Raw genomic sequence first — 21,666 nt, 5'->3', positions numbered from 1 at the left:
AATCTTGTGTTTTTCTTCGTAAGTAATATTATAAGCGTGGTTTCCATCACATAATTTAGTTATTTATCAAGACAAGGTATGTTCATTTCACAGCTAGTTTTATTTTCTGGTCCCCTTTTTTCCTAATAAATACCATGGGTTGTCAGTTAAATCAAAATCCAAAATTATATTCAGTATCACTCTTAACATATGAATTAAACGATGATAGTATAACAAAGTATCCCTATTGAAAAAAAATCACTTGCTTTTTTTTTTTTGTATCAATTTGTTAAAGATACGTTGAAGCGTGTGGAATAAGCACATGACGCACAATTGTTTCCCTATCAGTTTAAAGGAAATGTAGATTCATAACAACATCAATTACCACTCTGATTCAATCCAATTAAAATTCATATATGTATTATCTCGCGTACTCGTACATATGAGATCATATATGAGGATAATGAAACTCAGAGATCAGGCTATATTTATTTTTTATAGTTTGAATTGACGCAGTTACTGTTCAAATTAGTATAGCCAGTTGTTCAATGATTTTGATTTGATATATACTTTCTTCTGTAATTGTTTCTTCACTGTCACTTTTTGTTCTCCATGGGAGTCTTTAAAAGTTTACCATTCGTCATAAATACAAATGTAGTTGTTTACATCCGTTTGTTCAGTTTGTCCAGTTGTGGATAGTTGTCCTTTTTTGCAAGCCGATGATAGTCCACATTTCGTTATTGGTACATCTTCCTATATCTATATCTATATATACAAAAGTTTACAACGAAATTCTTCAAAATAACAAAAACTAAAAAAATATCAATGTATCTATTTTTCTAATAGTCGTTCGACAGTCCCGTTTGAATTGCGCACTTGTTGTTATTCTATCGACTGCTTGCAAATTCCACGTATAAAGATGGTTGCATAAAAGAATGCTATTATATTTGCACACAACAAAGAACATCATAAAACAGTACTTATTTTGTATATGTACATCTTGAAATACAAACATAAATAATGATTTCACGGATGATAGAATAGACGTAATATTTCTCGTTATTATTTCACAGTCTAGACACTTGTAAGATATTTATCTATTATGAAGATATCATTTCCTAAAATAACTGGGACATTTCGGGACAAAAATCAACCGCCGACCACATATCAAGGGAAGACCCCCCCCCCGGCAATTTGTATTTCTTTATTTTATAAAACGCTACTTCAAATACTCCATTGTGTCTATCTAGTTTGGATTGAAACATTTTAATCTTACAGACATCAGTGGCGGATCAAGAACTTTTCATAAGAGGGGACGCGCTGACTGATATAAAGGAGGGGCAGTTTGCTCCAGTGGTTCCAAATATAATAAACCAAATCCCCCCTTGGAATCGCCTATGGACATGCAAATAAGATTAGTCTAACTTAGCTCCACTAAATAAAATGACCAACGTAGATATAAAATGTTTAGAAGAATTTATGGTAAAGTTTCCAACAAAAAAATACCATTATAAGAAAATCACCAAAATAGACATCCGATTATGCTTGACTTTTTTGTTGACAAAATCATGATATTTTTAACAGAAAAACGGCCATTACTGTTATAAAATAATAGATAACAAGTACCACTATGCTTGGTTCATAAATTTTAACAGTTAACTTACACCTAGAAATGAACAATGACAATCTATGAGTACAAATATTTACGACAAGAAATTTTCCAACAGGAACTCTCAATTTTTATGTAGCAGCATTCAAAAATGTCCTAGTTCGTACGACATCGTATGGGTTTTGTCTCTTATCGCAGGATTTTTCATAATAAATGGTATAGCTGCTTATAAAAAAGGGTTTCTGTTTTTTTACAAATATGATTTTTATGTAAATGTTCTATCAAGGATTTGTCACAATAGTACTTCTTAGTCTAACTATACAAATCATTGATTCTATCAACTTTAATAAACATAAGTGTTTCTCGTTTGTTATAGCCTGATTATACCGTTGGTTTTCCTGTTTGAAAGGTTTTAAACTAGTAGTTTTTGATACTCTTAAAATCGCTATTCGATGCGGGGCCATGGCTCCGTGTTGAAGGTCGTACTTTGACCTTTAATGGTTTACTTTTACAAATTGTGACTTGAATGGAGAGTTGTCTCATTGACACTCATACCACATCTTCTTATATCTATTTACCAATTGCAGGGCAATAGAAGCTTCCAGATTTTTTTCTCTCAAAATAATCAATATAACTTAAGTTAATATTTAAAAAGAACACCTCATGAGAAGTTAATATTTAAAAAAAAAAAACACCTCATAGTCATGAGAAATATCAATTAAAACATAAACTGAATATGCTTGGTCTATACATATGCCATTTTGCGTTTTTTGTTTTTTTACATATGATTAAAATTGACTGCTGAGCTTCATATTCATATAGCTACAGTGAATCCCTTACTGATACTCTATAATAAAATTGAGAATGGAAATGGGGAATGTGTCAAAGCGACAACAACCCGACATAAAGTAGACAACAGCTGAAGGCCTCTGCCAACGTATATTTGTTCCACCTAACAGAAAGTTCCAATGGAAACTGTTATAAACATTGTCATAATATCTGTTCCTGTTGGAACAAATATTCTATGCCATTTATTCCGTCAAGAACATTTACTGTAATATTTATTCAGTGGAAATAATATTCCAGAATATTGTTTCCATTTGGAACTTATATTATGAAGGAACTTATATTATGAAGGAACTTCTTTTCCGTGACACCACCAATGGGTCTTCAATGTAGCGAGAAACTCCCGCACCCAGAGGCGTCCTTCAGCTGGACCCTTAAAAAATATGTATATACATACTAGTACAGTGATAATGCACGTCATACTAAACTCTGAATTATACACAAGAAACTCAGTAAAATTGAAAATCATACAAGACTAAAAAAGGCCAAAGGCTTGGGACAGTCGCAAAATTGTGGCGGGGTTAAACATATTTATGAGATCTCAACCCTCCCCCTATACCTCTAGCCAATGTAGAAAAGTAAACGCATAACAATTTAAATTCAGTTTGCATGTTTTTAGTGCAATGTGGAGTGATGTATTTTTGACATGTTTACCTATTAAGTCTGTTTGTTTGTTTTGTTACGCATCGTTGTCAATATAATGAAATTTGATGCGACTGTCGTACAAGTCAGAGAGGCGGTTTAGCTAATTATAAACCAGGTTAAATCCACCACTTTCTACATTTAAAAAAAATATTGTACCAACTCAGCAGTATGACAGTTGTTATCCATTCGTTTGATGTGTTTGAGCTTTTGATTTTGCCAATTTATTAGGGACTTTCCGTTTTGAATTTTCCTCAGAGTTCAGTATTTTTGATTTTACTTTTTATAAAAGCCATTCTGATTTAGTGTCCGTTATCATTTGTAATTTTATGATCAACATATGGTATTTGTTCATACAGAACAAGAAAAGCGAGATCAACTAGTTTCACTCCCTTTTCCAATTATGATCCCACCTGGTTTGTATTTTTTTTTATTTCTAGAATAATTTTTAGGATTTTTCTATTTGAATCCTTGGTTATTTCAATTTACGATTTTTTGCAACAGTCGTTTATATATCCTAGTGTATTGTATTTTCGACCTACTAGTATAGTATGATGTTTCCTGGATTTTCCCTTTTACAGACATGTGACAGAGTTGTCAAGTCACAACTGGAGATTTGGAATTTTTCAGCTGGAGTTTGTGCCTCATAACTGGAGATTTTTTATCGACATTTTTATCGACGTACGCAATGGTTTTTTGGTGTTTAAACTGCATATTTTCCTTTTTTGTTAATGATTCTATAACTCCATAGCAATTTTTACTCGATAGAATAGAAGATAAGGGGTTTTTAAATATTTATTTATTATATATAAAGTTCAAGATAAAGTGATCAGCCATCATGTATAGTTGGTAAAAAGTATCTCTGCTTAAGCTACATTCTCAATTTTGGTACCACTAACTGAACAGTGGTGTTGAATTGATAGAGTTGTGAGCTTTCTGGTGGGTTTGCTGTCTCCATATGTTTGGTCAAGTAATTAGGGTCACCATAGTCAGCTTTGCAACAAGTGTAGTAGGCATACATATCATATTTGAGATCATTAAGACATTTGTCTTGAAGTTAAGTAATATGCCTGTTCAATGTTTTTAACAGCATCACAAAAAGTTGTTATTTATACAACATTAATTAATCCATTGTCAGTATTTCACTTTTTTAATCATCCAGGCATGTGTCTTAAACTTGCTGAGTTGCTAGTTGATCACCAGGAAATAGTCAATACTCTTTTATTGCTGTATATACAGTCTAATCCTTAACGCCTTTATACATGTCATAGATAACTTGAGGCTCTTTACCTTTTGACATTATAACAGTTAAAGGAAACTTCCGTTTTTCTCAGACTTTTCCGATATCAATTTCAAGTTTCTCTGACTTTTTCTTTGTCAGTATCAATTTTGTAAACAAAAATTTCTACTGAAATTTTTTCGAGGTTGATATTTTCAAAAAGCGGAAGATTTCAAAATTTAACGGGAGGGACTGAAGAGGGTCTTAAAAGAGGGAGATTTTGACTCCCGCCGGGAGAATCACATGTATGCTTTTATATTATATATTACAATGTACATAATCATGTTTTGAAAATACCTGTTGAAGTCAGAAAATGCTTATAAGGTGTTACTGTAACATAATAAGCCATGATCTTGACACATTTAAATAATATTAAATGTAAGCAATTTTAAAAACTACACAACTACATGTAAAGTTAAAAACTTCACATACTTTTTAGTACATGTACACATTAATCATGCACACAGTAAATTAGTGAGTAAACTTGTCTGTCCAGTAGTTGAAATACTCTTCCCCAGTTTTGGATCAGTACAACGAGCACCACATCTCTCAGGTTAAGCAGTCTTGGTGGAAAGTAGCTAGATTTGTCTTAAACGATTATAAAGGACAGATCACAGGGTGTAGTTTCAAACATGATAAACTTTTTGTAATGGGAAAGAATACATACAACAATAGATAAAAAAGAGCAAGATTATCAAATTTATTGTTATAAAAAATCAATTGAGGGTTAGTAGAAGTTCTAAAGGACAATTTAACAAAATCTGATCATTGCTGATAGACGTACGGTCCTAGTGGGCATTAATGTTATATATATTGCAGAGGTGGATTTATGGGGGGTCCCAGGGGTCCCAGGCCCCCCCCTTTTGAGAAAAGAATTTGGTTGATTATAGAGGGACTCAAAGGCAGTCAGTGGGCCCCCTCTTATGAAAAAATCTAGATCCGCCACTGTTTGTTTTAGTGAAGCAAAAAGATTTGCAAATTAACCCAATCATTTAGTCGCCATTCTTGCCACTGATTTCTCTCCTGCTCTGAATGTGAAATTTATTTCACTTAAAATTAACCTCTTACACCATTTGTGCACTGACTGTTTTTGACATATACACGTTTGTTTTAAAAATTATAAACCTTTCAAATATCTCTGATAGAAATTGTATATATGTGACCAGCCACGACATATCCAGGCTTATGGAGGTAGAATGTCATTGTGAGAAAAACACCTTTAACTACATGTATATGTGACTAGCCATTTCCAGGCTTAGGAGGGTACATTGTCTAAAATTTGCTTTTTGTATATTTTCTAGAATATTCCGAAACAAAACTCTCTGTCATGTTATTATGACATATTTGTTGTAAAAGTAATGAAACAAGTCATTTGAATACCGGTATGAAAATGAGACTGTTCTATGACGACTGTTATTTATTGAAGGCACTAATTTATAAAACACAAAATTATTGTATTTTATTGGCTCTTAGTGATGTTCAATAGCGTATTTGAATAAAATTTCAAAGACTTAAATAAACTACAATGCAAACAATTCTTAGCTCTATTTTAGAACATCTATAATACTAAAATTACGAGGTCCAATTTGTCAGCCGTCATCACGTAAAAACGACGAATCAAAGAATTCAACTTTATATATACTTAATATAGTACAAAGGTGTAGATTAAAAATTACACCACTCCAGGCTCTTTTGTTTTTCACGTAATTAATATTGCCAATAATTAAGAAGTTCTGGGTCGAGTCCGATACTGATACCAATAGTATATTCGCCTGTTACCGATTACCTTATCTGTACGTTCCGCATCTGACAGGGTTGACACTACTTAATTGTCAAATTGTTACCTACATTTGTATTGAAGTATTTTAATCAGATTAGACTTTCTAAGATAACAATACGAATACTAAAAATCTGGACTAAAATAAGGCGCATAGGTACAGTTTTCAATTTGTTAGCGGGCATGACGTAAAACAGCGAATCAAAGAATTCAATATTTATAACTAATATAGGACAATGCTGTTGATTAAAAAATACTCCATTCCAGGACCTTTTGTTTTCCAAATAATTATTATTATCAATAATTGATAAGTTCCAATTCGACGGGTTCAAACAGAAAGATTTGAAAGCAGAGAAAACTGTGTATCTTATATCAGCATGACTTTATCAGATGACAATACTAATACTAAAATAATTAAGGCTTGCACATAGTTATATACTTTAATTCAGTCACGGACCGGCGATATACGGGTGTGTCCTAGTGTAATTTAAACTTGTTGAAATGAAATTAGTTTAAAATTTGTCAAAGTAAGCTTTAAGAATTCCTTTTTTTTTATTTAGATTTATTATGCATGTCTCTATACAAAAAAAATGTACATAGTATGCGACGCGTAACAGTTTATAAGTAGGTGTTCTCCTATATGCATTTGATATGGTGCATTTATTATGGATATATTTCAGACTTCATTTATGAAAGGAAATCTATAGAGCAGAAATTTGATTTTTTTGTTGTATCAATTTAAAATGTAGATTCAAATATTTTTCACTTCAAACGATAAAGTAAAACTTCTTCAAAACTTATATAAGATGTATATAGTTCGGCGTCCGCAAAAAAGAAGCCAAGGAAAGTGTTTATCTCTTCTTCACAAATACGTATTTCATTGAATCTAGATATTTATCATGTTTATAATTTTTCTAACAATGACGTTCTACCTCCATAAGCCTGCAAATGTCATGGCGAGTCATATTCTGAAGCAAGGCTATAAGATAAGATATTTTTATTTTCCAAATTAAAGGGCCCATTAAGAGCATAACATTAATTACAACATGACATAAACATTACAGAGTGATTAAAGAAACATAAAATAATAATTCAAATGCATGAGGAAAGAATCAGTGGTCAAGGGGAGATAATTTTGATATCTTTTAGAGTATTTAAGTTAACTAATTTTCTGATTTTCTAAGTTGCAGGCTTTTTTCAAGGTATGCACATAAAATATATAAAAATCTGCTAGATACTGCTGTCTATCAAAAAGGTTAGTTTTTCCAAAATTGAAGACATCATAAAGTGATGATGTCAAGTCCCTCCAAATGTACATCTTGACAGAAAATTCAGTGTTGTGTCTGAAGATATTAGCAGTCTGTTGTATTTATGTTATGTTTCCATTATTGAATAAAAGGACAAGTACAGCTAGCATAGGCGGATCCAGGGCCCCCTCCTTTTGTGGAAAAGTTGGTTGATTATATAGTGAATCACTGAAGCATGACTGAAACAAACCACCTCCCCCAACTGTAGGTCAGTCAGTGCCCCCCTCCCCTTTTCAAAAAGTTCTGGATCTGCTACTGGTGACCTTAACTACATGATACTAAACAAGTACTGATAGTATAATCTTGATATTTAATTTTTATAGGTACATGTATAATGGAATTATCTTGTTGGATATACATGTAGGCAATTATTTATTTATTAAAATTACATGTACAACAAGGTATTCAAGGCTTCTATTGAAAAAGAAATAACTCGATTATTTTTTTTTAATTAATTTATTGTAGATACATTTGTAACTTTAGGTAATTAAAAAAAAACTTAGTTTAAAAAAGGCCTCTGACTGTTTGTAAATGACTTGAATTTGTGTAATTTCCAGTTAATTTCTGATTTATAATGCTTATGTTATTATTATATGTCACAGTAGGACATGTAGGCTTCTGCCAGATAAATGGCCACAATCAACGAACTATTTATACTGCCATGGTTTGGTGCTCATATTAGACCACCCCCTCCCCCAAAAATTTTGAAATTTGATTCAGCTTTGTCACCGAGGCTTATTTTGACCAAAGGTCAACTGGCTATTTATCAGGCTCTTCCAGAATTTTTTTTGGAACCCAGATGGAGAATTAATAAACAATATACTTGATGTATTTTGATTTGCACTCTTTTTCCCAATCTTCAGGAATATATTTATAAATACATATATGTTGACAAATGTCGTTTTTTGTCGAGCCTGCAACTTTTGTTGCAGAAAGCTCGACATAGGGATAGTGATCCGGCGGCGGCGGCGGCTACGGCGGCGGTGTTAGCTCACTTCTTAAAAGCTTTATATTTCAGAAGGTGGAAGACCTGGATGCTTCATACTTTGTATATAGATGCTTCATGTTACGAAGTTTCCGTCAGTCACATGTCCAATGTCCTTGACCTCATTTTCATGGTTCAGTGACCACTTGAAAAAAAAGTTCAAATTTTTTGTAATGTTGAATTCTCTCTTATTATAAGTAATAGGATAACTATATTTGGTATGTGAGTACCTTGCAAGGTCCTCACGTCTGTCAGACAGTTTTCACTTGACCTCGACCTCATTTCATGGATCAGTGATCAAGGTTAAGTTTTGGTGGTCAAGTCCATATCTCAGATACTATAAGCAATAGGGCTAGTATATTCGGTGTATGGAATGACTGTAAGGTGTACGTGTCCAACTGGCAGGTGTCATCTGACCTTGACCTCATTTTCATGGTTCAGTGGTTATAGTTAAATTTTTGTGTTTTGGTCTGTTTTTCTCATACTATATGCAATAGGTATACTATATTTGTTGTATGGAATGATGGTAAGGTGTACATGTCTAGCGGGCAGATGTCATGTGACCTTGACCTCATTTTCATGGTTCAGCGGTCAAAGTTAAGTTTTTGAGTTTTGGTCTTTTTATCTAATACTGTATGCCATAGGTCAACTATATTTGGTGTATGGAAATATTTTATGATCTTTATGTCAGTCGCGCAGGTTTTATTTGACCGTGACATCATTTTCACGGTTCATTGCACAGTGTTAAGTTTTTGTGTTTTGGTCTATTTTTCTTAAACTATAACATGTATAAGTAATGGGTCAACTATATATGTTGTATAGAAGCATTGTTAGCTGTACATGTCTGCCTGGCATGGTTCATCTGACCTTGACCTCATTTTCAAGGTTCATTGGTCTTTGTTTAGTTATCTTGGTTAATGTTAAGTTTATGAGACAGTTGTAATAAAACTAAGCTTTATACTTAGGACTATCAACATAATATCAATGATTAGTATAGAAGGCGAGACATTTCAGTGTGTGCACTCTTGTGTATTTAAGGAAGTCATTTATTTTAAATAGGATTAACATTTACAGTTGTGTATAAAACTGCTGGATAGAGATTTGACAAATTACTACACAGATTATAAGACTTGTATTACTAGTCATGTCAGACAATAAACATTGATAAATTATGATACTAATTAATATATATACTCAACAACATAAATAACACTCCACTTATTTTCATTTAAACATCAATATATGAGCTGCGTCGGATAGAAATCGACCTTAAGCAAACAAAAATCAATACCTCTGTTAACCTACTTTGGGTTAAAATAATTTCTACTGAAAGTCTGTAATTGATCCAAAAGTAGGTTTTCATAAGAAGACAACCCTTTTAAACGAACCAAAAATGCAGCTTTTATATCTTAGTTATTCCAAAATCGATCAAAGTCTTAGATATGTATATGTGTACCTGCACTTGCATAAGGTCGATTTCTATCCGACGCAGCTCATATATCAGTGTATTTTGTTATAAATATTTTCTTGAATCTGATGAGTAATCCACAGTTGTTAATCATGTAAAATTAATAGAGTTTAAATTAATTTTTTTTAAATCAGAAATTAGTTGAATGATAAACCAATTTAGGCTGTAAAATGTTTTCAAAATTATTCTATATTTAACCATGTATTCAAAATCCTCTATTTAGTATAGATAAGAGACATGAGACTTGGGTTATTAATTATTATACCCCAGTCAGAAGTCAATGACATTATCAGGCGCGGATCCAGAGGGGGGGTTCCGGGGGTTGGAACCCCCCCTTTTTTTTGGACGATCAATGTATTTGAATGGGAACATGTGATTGGAACCCCCCCCCCCCCCCCCCCCCCCTTTGTCCTGGGTTAGGAACCCCCCCTTTTTAAAATGGCTGGATCCGCCCCTGCATTATGTTTGTTAAAAACTGAAATGAAATCTTTTGTCCTCCATTTAATAGAATTCCAACATAATGATGATTCTAAATCAAAATATTGTTTAGGTGGAATTTCTATAGAACTCGATCAGTCCAAAAGTACACAAAAAAAATAAAAAATAAATAATATTGTTTTAAGAAAGTGGTGTACAGGTTATTTTTATTGTGAGTATACATGTACATGAATATTAAATATTATAGTATTTAGGTCACTTTGTCCATTTGCCTTGGGGAAGTTGTTTTTTTTCTTCCACAGAATTAAATGTTAACATTGATACACACCATGCACACCAATTTGATGTATTCAACATCATTATGAAATTAAACATATGATGTACTTGTCTTTTTACAAAAAATGTGTATTAGTTATGTCACAGTAAGATCCAGGTAAGATCTTTTTTTAGCATTTTCTTTAACTCAGGGGATTTATCATTCATGTAAATTGGTATAAAAATATATCAGCAAAGAACTTATAAAAGATGTTATGAAAATTAATTTGTTTGTAAAGTGATCTTATCTAAAGTGTAATGTGTTGGTATGTACAAATGCTTGTGTTTTATATCTAGTTGAACATAAGAGATCTTTGGAGCACATGTTACTATTTGTACTTTATATATGTGTCGACTTCAAAAAGGATCCCCTACTTATTTATTTACCATGCTTACTAAAGGTATAATGTATTCTTCACATTTTTCATAAGGAATAGTGTCAATATTATTGAAAAAGATATTAGAGTAATAATTTAAATACTGAAAGTAAGAAGAAGGGGGGGGGGGGGGGGGGGGGGGGGGGGGGTAAGGACCTTTTATCGGGACTCCTTAAGAGGGTAGACCTTGGTTCAGGGAGATAACTCTTTAAATCAGTCAAGCGTGATTTTAAGAGTTATTTCCCTTAACCTAGGTCTACCTCCTTAATCGGGTGTTTTTTAAGCTCAGGATTTTTCATATTCATTGTTATTCATTGTTTATGGTCTCAGGAGTTAAAAAATGTATAAACATAAATGTGCATGTTGAGATCTCACAAACATGTTTAACCCCGCCACATTTTTGCGCCTGTCCCAAGTCAGGAGCCTCTGGCCTTTGTTAGTCTTGTATTATTTTAACTTTTAGTTTCTTGTGTACAATTTGGAGTTTTAAGTATGATGTTCATTATCACTGAACCAGTATATATTTGTTTAGGGGCCAGCTGAAGGACGCCTTCGGGTGCGAGAATTTCTTGTTGCATTGAAGACCTGTTGGTGATCTTCTGCTGTTGTCTGCTCTATGGTCGGGTTGTTGTCTCTTTGGCACATTCCCCATTTCCATTCTCAATTTTAATTTTATGTTTAAAATAGAAAGGTTTTGTGTTCTCTTATATTAACATGATTATGCACAATTAAGTATTACAATTAAGAGAACAATGAAAAAAAAAGAGTTTAAATAAAGAAATCACATACTAATAAATGTAAGCTGGTTGCAAATAAATATTTCAGCTTGTTGGTATTTTTTATTTTAATTTTAATCCATAAAGAATGTAAAAGATATTATTGGAAAAAAAATAATTAAGGAAACCAGTGAAGAACTCCCCTCCAAATCTCTTTAAGTTGGTATTATGACTCTCTATACTGCTATTCCACCAAAACAGAGGGAAAAGAGATAGACACCAGTTTCCCTAGGTATACATGTACTTCATAAATCAGGGTTCTCACTAAGGTGAGTCCATGAGTCCTGGACTCTTGAAAAATCTGTTTTCAAAACTGGTGAGTCCAAAGACGCATCAAGATTGTAAAGTTTTGTATAAACTGAACACACATATTATAATTGTAGGGTAAGAGTTTAAAAGTAATCTGAATTTAACGTCATTTCAGTCATGAAGATTAAAATAATAAACCATATTGCAATAAAATATCTTCTTTTTACTGTAGGACTCACCATGGTCAAAAGTGAGGAGTCCCTAGACTCACCTTCAAAATCCTTACTGAGAACCCTAACAAATCAACTTTCAATAATTTTTGAGTCTTCACTGAATACTACAAAACATTTTCATCATTTTCTTTTTTTCTTTTCCTCTTTTTAGGATGATGAGGAAATAGAAGGTGGCAAATATTATGCAAAGTCTACAAATGGAATAGACAATCCAGGTCTTAATGTTTCTCTGTCTTCCTTGCAAAAAGATCCTGAACAAAAACATTCTAATGACACATTAACCTTAGAGAAAAATGTTGGCTTGAAAAACTTCCATCCATCAGTGAAATGGAGGGACTTGGAAAAGTTAGAAACAAGAAGTAATCCAGAGATAAATCGCCACCTGGTGAATAAAAAATTGACAATGATGAAAAAGAATTCCACTGCCATGGAAGCCGAGGACGTACAGCAAAATGAGAAAATTCCCTTGAAAAGGAGGCTATCTCTTGGGGATATCCCTATGACAGAAACTAATGTATGTACATATATACCTTCCAACTTGTAAAGTGATTCTTAATTTTAATATTGTGGATTCATTTATTTTCGTGGCTATCAATTTTCGTGGATTGAGGAAAACTAGCATTTTCATGGATATTTGAATTTGTGGTTTTGACTATCTCTGCACACAAAGCCCATAAAAAATTTGTAATTTGTTGAACATTTGAATTTGTGGTTTTGACTATCTCTGCACACAAAGCCCATAAAAAATTTGTAATTTGTTGAACATTTGAATTTGTGGTTCACCTGTACCCAAGAAAGTAACGAAAATTGGTATCCAACGAATAACAATGAATCCTAACCTTAGTATGAAAAATAAGGACATATGGTATTAATTCACGAGATACAACTATACACTGGGGATTCAAATGAAATGGATGTTAGCAATTGTAGACAACTGTATGGCCTTCAACAATGAGCAAAAACCATAACTGTAATTCTTATTCTTTGTTCAAACATCATTGGTTTGTGGGGTGCTATTATATATTTTGTTGGGTACTAAATTTGTGGATAAAGGGACTTAAAATGAAAGCCCTCTCGCAAATTTGAATTGGATTGGACAGTTGTCATAGTTGAATTAGTTTACAGTAGTGTAAATTTCTGAATTTATTGTGTGCCTTTGTAATTGCAATTGTGAAGATAAAAACAAAATACAAGATTGGTTTAATGATTATCGCTATTTCAGGTAGAGCTCCTTACCAATATATGATTGAGTTATCAGAATCTAAGTTCTTATCTATTGCGATACTCACCTACATTGTAGCATGCCTAGTCACATACACCTTATCGCTATTTGTCCGCCATTACTAGACATCACAAAAGTTCCCGTAAAATTTTGTCGTCATAATAGAAAATATCTGACGCCACAATGGAAAGTTATTGTTGTATGACGTCATAAGTACAAGTGGAACAGATTTCCAAATAACGATAAGGTGTATTTTTCACATTTAGAAAAAGAATAGCATTAATTTCTGAATCTACATTATTCAATTTTACACTTATTAATTTTTTGGGATCTTAATTGTTTGCTATTGCAGGGCAAGCATCTTCTAAGCCCTGATGAATGTTTCTATATTGGAGAGCTGATTCTACTGCCAGAATGTCTAATTCAGAAGCCAATTCTGTATGTCGTCATCGGATACGAATCACTGAAGTGGTGCCATCACACAGCAGTATTATAGATGGTAATGTTATTATGAACTTTGAACTTTGACATATTATTTATGTACACTACAGCCCCTAATGGATTTTGCTTTTTCTACCTGCCCACTGTGGGAGTAATAACATTATGGCTTATTTCTCACCTGCACTCCATATAAAGTGAAAATGCATTTATATGTTATGTAAAAAAGTTGCAATAAAGAAATAAGGGAATATAGTTTGATTGCCAATGAGACAATTAGTCTGCCGAAGTTCAAATGACGTAAATGTATGCGATGATAGACCACTGTGCGGCTGTTAAGCCCATATTGTATAGTGGGGCTGTTCACAAGTATATGTATGTTAAACAGTGTCTCACTTCATTCATTTGTAATAAAATTGAGAATGGAAATGGGGAATGTGTCAAAGAGACAACAACCCGACCAAATAAAAAACAACAACAACAGAGGGTCACCAACAGGTCTTCAATGTAGCGAGAAATTCCCACACCTGGAGGCGTCCTTCAGCTGGCCCCATAACAAATATTTGTAAACACATATTTTATTCTGTATGATATTGTTCTATTTTTACGTGCCATTATGCACAGTATAGAGTTTTCAATGACTTTTCACAAAATCTTATCCTAACTGATATGAAATTATTTGGTGTAAGGATGTACTTATTTTAAAATTTTAAAATCTAGAATATAAAATTGATACTATAAGTCAGAAGATCATTAGTTAAGAAACAAAATAAGCTAAACAAAATTGATAGGTATGGAGCTCTTTTTCAAGATTTTTTTTTTTTAAATGTCAGGAAATGGCTTAATCAGACTTTTACCTTATATTTGTGTTGGTATTAATTGGATCTCAAATCAAAAAAGAAAAGAAATCTAGAATCTGCTTAAATTTTGGTAAATGACCTATTACATGTATGAGCTATTAAAGTCTTAGGTCAGTTTAACTTTAATGAGGAACTTCTTTTATGCTTGAAAATTTGAACATAGAAATGTAGAACCCTATTTTGTATCTGTTTTATTGTCTTTCTACCAAAAATGTTCTGTATACATAATGTACTTTTTACCAAATATACATTTTGTTAAAAAATATTAATTTTTGCGAATTTTCCAGAGTGAAAATGAAGGTACCATTTAGAATTTTGTATGTGTGTATAAGTTGTAGAATTTTATAAGTACATCTGAGCCAGTGACAAGAATTTTATATATATATAGGTTAACAGATAAAGGAGGTAGACCTATATAAAGGGAAATAACTCTTAAATTCAACAGTATGAATATAATCTACGTTATTTAGATTACTCCAATCTGTTTCAGGTAAATGCTTAAAAAGCATTGAATAAACTTGACTTTACAAGCACAGTACTGATTTAAAGAGTTATCTCCCTGAATCAAGATCTACCCACCTTAATTAGCAATCTAGCCTGAATCCTATAGAATGTTAAATATTTAGTAAATACCTATAAATAACAAAATCGATATAGAACAAGCATGCATTTTTAATAAGTTTTAGGAATTTATTATATGTATACTAATTTTAAAAGTAGCAGCCTTGCCTTAGTTTTATAGAATTTATTTTCCTTACTCAATAACAAAATCCATAATGAACAAGCATGTATATATATTAAGTTTGCATGCCTTTTAGCTAAATGGAAAATTAATGTGTGTGTTTTTGTGTGTGACCTGAATGTGTGTCTAGACAATGCTAGAGATTGAAAAAAATATCTTTGAATTTGATAAAACATGAACAGAATCTTCTTAATAATCAAAAGAGAGTAATTTTTATACGCCCGTCGTCTTTAAGACGGACGTATTATGGTTATACCGTTGTCCGTCCGTCCGTCGTCCACACTTCGGACAATAACTCAAAAACGCTTTTCACCAATTTCCATGAAACTTAAGTGAATTGTTTATATCTATTGACGTAAGCTCCCTTTCATTTTTTTTTTAATTTCAGATTTTAAGTTTTGGATTTATGGGGCTTTATTCAATAAAAAAGGGGGGATTTTCAACACTTCGGACAATAACTCAAAAAGGCTTTCCCCAATGTCCATGAAACTTTGGTGAATTGTTTATATCTATTGATGTAAGCTCCCTTTCAATTTTTATAAATTTCAGATTTTAAGTTTTGGATTTATGGGGCTTTATTCATAAAAAAAGGGGGATTTTCAACACTTCGGACAATAACTCAAAAAGGCTTTCACAATGTCCATGAAACTTTGGTGAATTGTTTATATCTATTGATGTAAGCTCCCTTTCAATTTTTATAAATTTCAGATTTTAAGTTTTGGATTTATGGGGCTTTATTCATAAAAAAAAGGGGGATTTTCAACACTTCGAACAATAACTCAAAAAGGCTTTTCACCAATGTCCATGAAACTTTGGTGAATTGTTTATATCCATTGATGTAAGCTCCCTTTCAATTTTATAAATTTCAGATTTTAAGTTTTGGATTTATGGGGTTTATTCATAAAAAAAAAGGGGGATTTTCAACACTTCGGACAATAACTCAAAAAAGGCTTTCACCAATGTCCATGAAACTTTGGTGAATTGTTTTATATCTATTGATGTAAGATCCCTTTCAATTTTTATAAATTTCAGATTTTACATTTCCGTGTTATGAATTTTTATGCTTAAAAAAGGGGGGATTTTCCAATTTTGGGACACTAACACTTTCAGGTAATGAATTTTTTTACTTTAAAAAGGGGGATTTTATGAAACTTTGGTGAATATATTAATGTAACATCCCTTTTGATTTGTATATATATTTCTAGTTGATCATATAAATTCACTTAAAGCATAAAAGACAAGTTAAAAGAGCAACGGGCGTATCATTCGCTAAAGCGCAGCCCTTTATTGGAATTTATTTAGGTTTGATTTTTATCAATTCTTTTAACTGATTTTAGATTTTTCCTTCTTCATTTTTTTTCAAAGTTACTAAACTTAGAAAGGACTTTGAAAAAAATAATAGTTTTGAAAATGAGTTGAGGTGTTTTCTGATGAATTTATATACTTTTTCAGTTAATTAGAGTTCAAACCAATTTCAGTAAGCTACACAATTTTATAATATATGCAATTGTAACTACATGAAAGGACCTTTTTTAGACAACAAGGAATGCAAATATATATACCAACCATTACAAAAATCTACTTCTCATAGGCCTAATATTGAAATTTGTAGGTTTTGAACTAGTCATCACTTATAATCTGCTAACAAACCAACACACTTCAGCTTCCCAAACGTACTTATGAGTCCTTAATACTGCAAATTCAGAAATTGTCGTGTGCATTTATTATTGCGATTTTGTCAATTTAAACTTCAATTTTTAACTTAGCAAAAGGTCTTGCGACATAATCAGTCAAACAAACTTTATTAGATTAACTCTATAAGGAACGATCGTTTTCATTGGTCTATTCAAACCTTCGACCTCTCACCTTCGAAAATAGAACACACATACTATAACGTTGAATGGACTGATTAATATTTACGTAGCTGGTAAAGGTCGTTTAAAGCTTCCATCGTCGTATTTGCGTACATGATTGTGTTCTTGATTATGCAATCACAATTCTAGCTTTTATAAATGTGCATGTGAAATTCATTGGTTTTTATAATTTTCTGCAATTGATAGTAAAATTTTTAACTTTAAAATCTTGACAGTTTTCACATCGAAATATTTAATTTAAATTTGTCCTCTGGATCAAGGGACGACATCAGAAGTTCTGAAAAATGAAAAAATACTCAATCCACATATTTCATTGACTCCCCCCCCCTCAAGTTGCTCATCCTGCCTTTTCTTTCACTCAATGGACTCGATGAATTAGCCTTGTACTTGAAAAATGAAACCGTACTTTTCTACAAACACTTTTCATATTCTTTGACAAGTTTTAGGTATTCGACATAGGATAGTGATTTTTTTTCTTTTACTTGAGAAAAAATAAATTCATAACATGTAACCAACCATGCTTTGTTAAAAAAAAATGATGCAGATGGCAAACCATGGAACAGGGGAATTAAATGTAGTTTATAAACTCCAACGATATACTTCATGAGGTTTTGCTATTCTCGGTTGAAAAACGAAAGTAAATTGTATATTTTAAATATGTACATGTAAATAGAAACAATCAGTTTTTAAAAAAAGTGGTTATTAATAAAATGTTTTGATAAATAAGTGAGTTTCTTCTTGTACATGCATTTAGTCATCCTTAATTTCTTGATATTTTTTTTATCAGTTTATCATACATGTTTCGTTTTGTATTTCATTTTAAATACAAATACATACTACATGTACTTTAGCAAATAGTTCAACAATGTTATGCAGCTCTATTCTTACAGTATAAAATTAGAAAATAAACGTTCATCCATTTAAAATCGAAAACAGTACATTTATATTTAAAAAAGAAGATGTGGTATGATTGAACGGATGTGTTTCTTAAAAAGTGACAAATCTTAACTGTGGGATAATACCTTATAATACATATATTAAAAGAAGAATGTGATATGATTGCCAATAAGACAACTCTCCACAAGAGACCAAAAATAACACAGAAATTAACAACTATAGATCACCGTACGGCTTTCAATAATGAGCAAAGCCCATACCGCAAAGTCGGCCATAAAAGGCCCGAAATGACAATGTAAAACAATTCAAACGAGAATATGACATTTCTCACAAGTATTAATTTATAATTTTGTTCAACACATGCAAAAGAACTTAATATCTTCGCTGATGTAACATTTCAATTTATTACAACAACATGCCTTCACTGAAATCGTTCAGGTGCACAAATGATACGATTAAAGTTATTTTGTTTCTATTTTGGGGGACAATTTCCTCCGTTTATGGTGCGCTTAGCTATACTGTGTGTATGTTTTATAGCATGGAAATAATAAAAGAGGAATGTCAGTGCAACCCATCAGTAATTATTGTAATATTGTAATGGATCAGTATTATGAGATACTTATTATAAGTGACTACGGCATTGTTAGGATTATAACTATCGTCAGTATGAAAGAAATTAAAAGTGGTTCATATATTCATCCGTATAAAAGTGGCACATGCATTTTATTTTATCCTAATATTTCTCATTATGCGGTACATGATAATTGAGTTGCTGCATGCATAAAGAACTTAGAATATTACTTAATACAAAATATCATTATAATATTTCGACCTCACTATTTGAAGTTAACAAAAGATTTATTTAATTCTTTTGACCAAAGGTTTGTAAACTAAGCAAAATTACGTTCGTAGTAACATAGTACATTCATTGTCGGTCACCTGTGTCAATTCACGTGCACACTGACTACATTGTTGTTGTATTTTAATCTTTCGGCCATGAAATGAGACGTTACAAGTTGTTTGTTTATGATATGCCTGAATGTTATCAATGAACTATCAAATGCTAAACTTCACTGCATTTCACTGTATTGAGAAAAATCCTCTTTAATTTGTATAAGCTATTTCAGTATGCAAGTTTAAATTATTGTGTTTACAACTTTGTCGCATAATATTAAAAACCTCACAATAATATCTGAATCTACGTATACTTTTCTAAGATTCCATATTATAATTTGCCGTGTGTTTTTTAGGTCGTGAGACAGATTGGAGATTATCATTACATCAATTTAGTTCCAAGAAACAAAACAAAGAAGAAAGATCCAAGTTTTCAAAACGTATTCGGTAAGTTAAACAAAGACTTTTCAGAAATTCAAACTATATAATCATGCCATAATATGATAAACAAGGGTATTATGTATGTCTTATAACACAACATAATAATGTACAAATAACAAAATAACTTATATTTTCTTCTTCAAATTTCTGCAAATTAGTGTCCATCGTAACGACCCAAATTTGGTTTCCTGTCTCTGACTTTAGTTTGCCAAGTTAACCAAATGTTATGAAACTTAATATACACAATGTTTATTAGGACAAAGAAAGATCAAGTTTGAATTTTGGTAGCATCACTTGAACCGTTCTAGAGTTATGCCCTTTACAAATGGAAAAATTGCTGAATTTTATCGTTTCCAGATTGCCTTTACAAACCTATGAAACTTATACACAATGCTTATAACTACAAAACTGAGATCAAGTACAAATTAGGGTAGCACCACTTTTGTTGTTCTTGAGTTATGTCCCTTTATAAGTTTATATGATATGCAAGAGAGGCATCATCTGTGTCCCATGGATACATTCCCCATTTTTTTTTCTTTTGAATAGTTTTACCTGGTTCATTTTGTGCTGAAGGGAGGGCCTTTCATAGCTGACTGTAATGTTGGTTTTGTTCATTGTTGAAGGCCTTTATCTTTTGGAATCTGACAAATCGTTATCTCATTGATTGGTAATCATTCGACATCTTCTTCTGTTAGGTTTTGATTTATTTATATTAGTCCACAGATGCAGAATAAAAAGAAAGAGTTGTCTTTCTTAGTTCAAATATTTTTCAGCTGATGCAGCCATGCTTGATCTTTGTAATCAATCCAGATTTTAAGATGGTGCAACATTCTGAGTTGAACACATATCAATAAACTAATGCAGAATATAGACCTTGGTTCAGGGAGATAACTCTTTAAATCAATTAAGCGTTTGTAAAAGTCAAGTTCATCAATGTATTTTAAGCATTTACCTGAAACAGATTGAAAATAATCTATGTAACCTAGAAGCTTAGAATATATTTTTGAAAATGGTTGACACAAACGTACTGATGATTTTAAGAGTTATTTCCCTTAACCTAGATCTACCTCCTTAAAAGTCATTTTTAATCATCAATTGCCAATTTATAGCAGGTTATTTGCCTTTAAATATACAAAAGAGAAGTCAAACAGTTACTTAAATTTAGATTTTCACTTGCATGTATAAAATATAATTATTTGTAAATTAATATTAAAAAGTATTATATCTAAAGTAAGTAGTTGTTAAATTAAGTATTTTATCAGTATTGTATGCTTGTGTAAGTAATTGAATACAATTTGGTACAAGCTGTGTGTAAAAAGGATAATTTATCTAAACATTTTTAACTTAAATATATATTTTTATATATAAACAAGTCTAAATTGAAAACAACATTCAAACCTATGATTGCGTTGGATAACAACAGCATTTTTTTTATGTGTGCATGTAACAAATTTCATTGTAGAGGGGTCCAAATACAGCACAAACAACATTTTCCAATAGACCAAAAGGTACCAGTCTTGTATTACAATTCCAGTTTCCGGTGCATGTCAAAACATGGAGGGGAAACAAAATAGTCCATTTTTTTCTGAATTTTTTTCTGGACTCCAATTTTTTCTGTTTGATTATAGCTTAATGTTGAATTGAAACATACATATAGATTTTTTTTAAATCTTGCAAATTTTTTTGGATATCAATCCGGAAAAGTGGAAGGATATCATGTTTACTGGAGTGGTGCGGCCTAGTAAAAAATTGACTTCAGGGTTGCGTAACTTTTTATTATTCGTGGTGGCATGACCCACTTTTTTCTCGATTTAATCACAATTTCACATTAGTACATACATGATATGAATATGAAAAAAAATTTCTATGTTATTTTTTTATTTCAAAGATCAGCTGTTTTGCATGTAAGCCTATGGAGCAGTCAATTACAAGACTGCAACTAAAAGAGTGAAAAATATATTTTAACATATAAAATGTAATAGTGAAACATGTATATCAAGGTGTTTTTTTTTCCAACA

The 21,666-nt window shown here is 31.8% G+C and overlaps 1 long non-coding RNA gene across 3 annotated transcripts; it reads left to right on the top strand.

Annotated features, from left to right (window-relative positions):
• The first annotated feature begins 3,449 nt into the window (after window positions 1–3,449).
• LOC139504912 (uncharacterized) lies at window positions 3,450–19,656 on the top strand. Of its 3 annotated transcripts, none has more exons than XR_011659452.1 (4): window positions 3,450–3,492; window positions 12,432–12,794; window positions 13,855–14,001; window positions 19,564–19,656. It is a non-coding gene; the product is annotated as an uncharacterized lncRNA (long non-coding RNA). The 3 variants fall into 3 exon arrangements; XR_011659453.1 differs by lacking the exon at window positions 3,450–3,492 and adding an exon at window positions 3,528–3,757; XR_011659454.1 differs by lacking the exon at window positions 3,450–3,492 and adding an exon at window positions 10,660–10,763.
• Window positions 19,657–21,666: the final 2,010 nt, after the last annotated feature.

This window comes from Mytilus edulis, unplaced genomic scaffold (assembly GCF_963676685.1).
Source record: "Mytilus edulis unplaced genomic scaffold, xbMytEdul2.2 SCAFFOLD_1258, whole genome shotgun sequence".
Lineage (NCBI taxonomy): Eukaryota > Metazoa > Mollusca > Bivalvia > Mytilida > Mytilidae > Mytilus > Mytilus edulis.
This window is presented reverse-complemented; position numbering and strand designations above follow the sequence as displayed.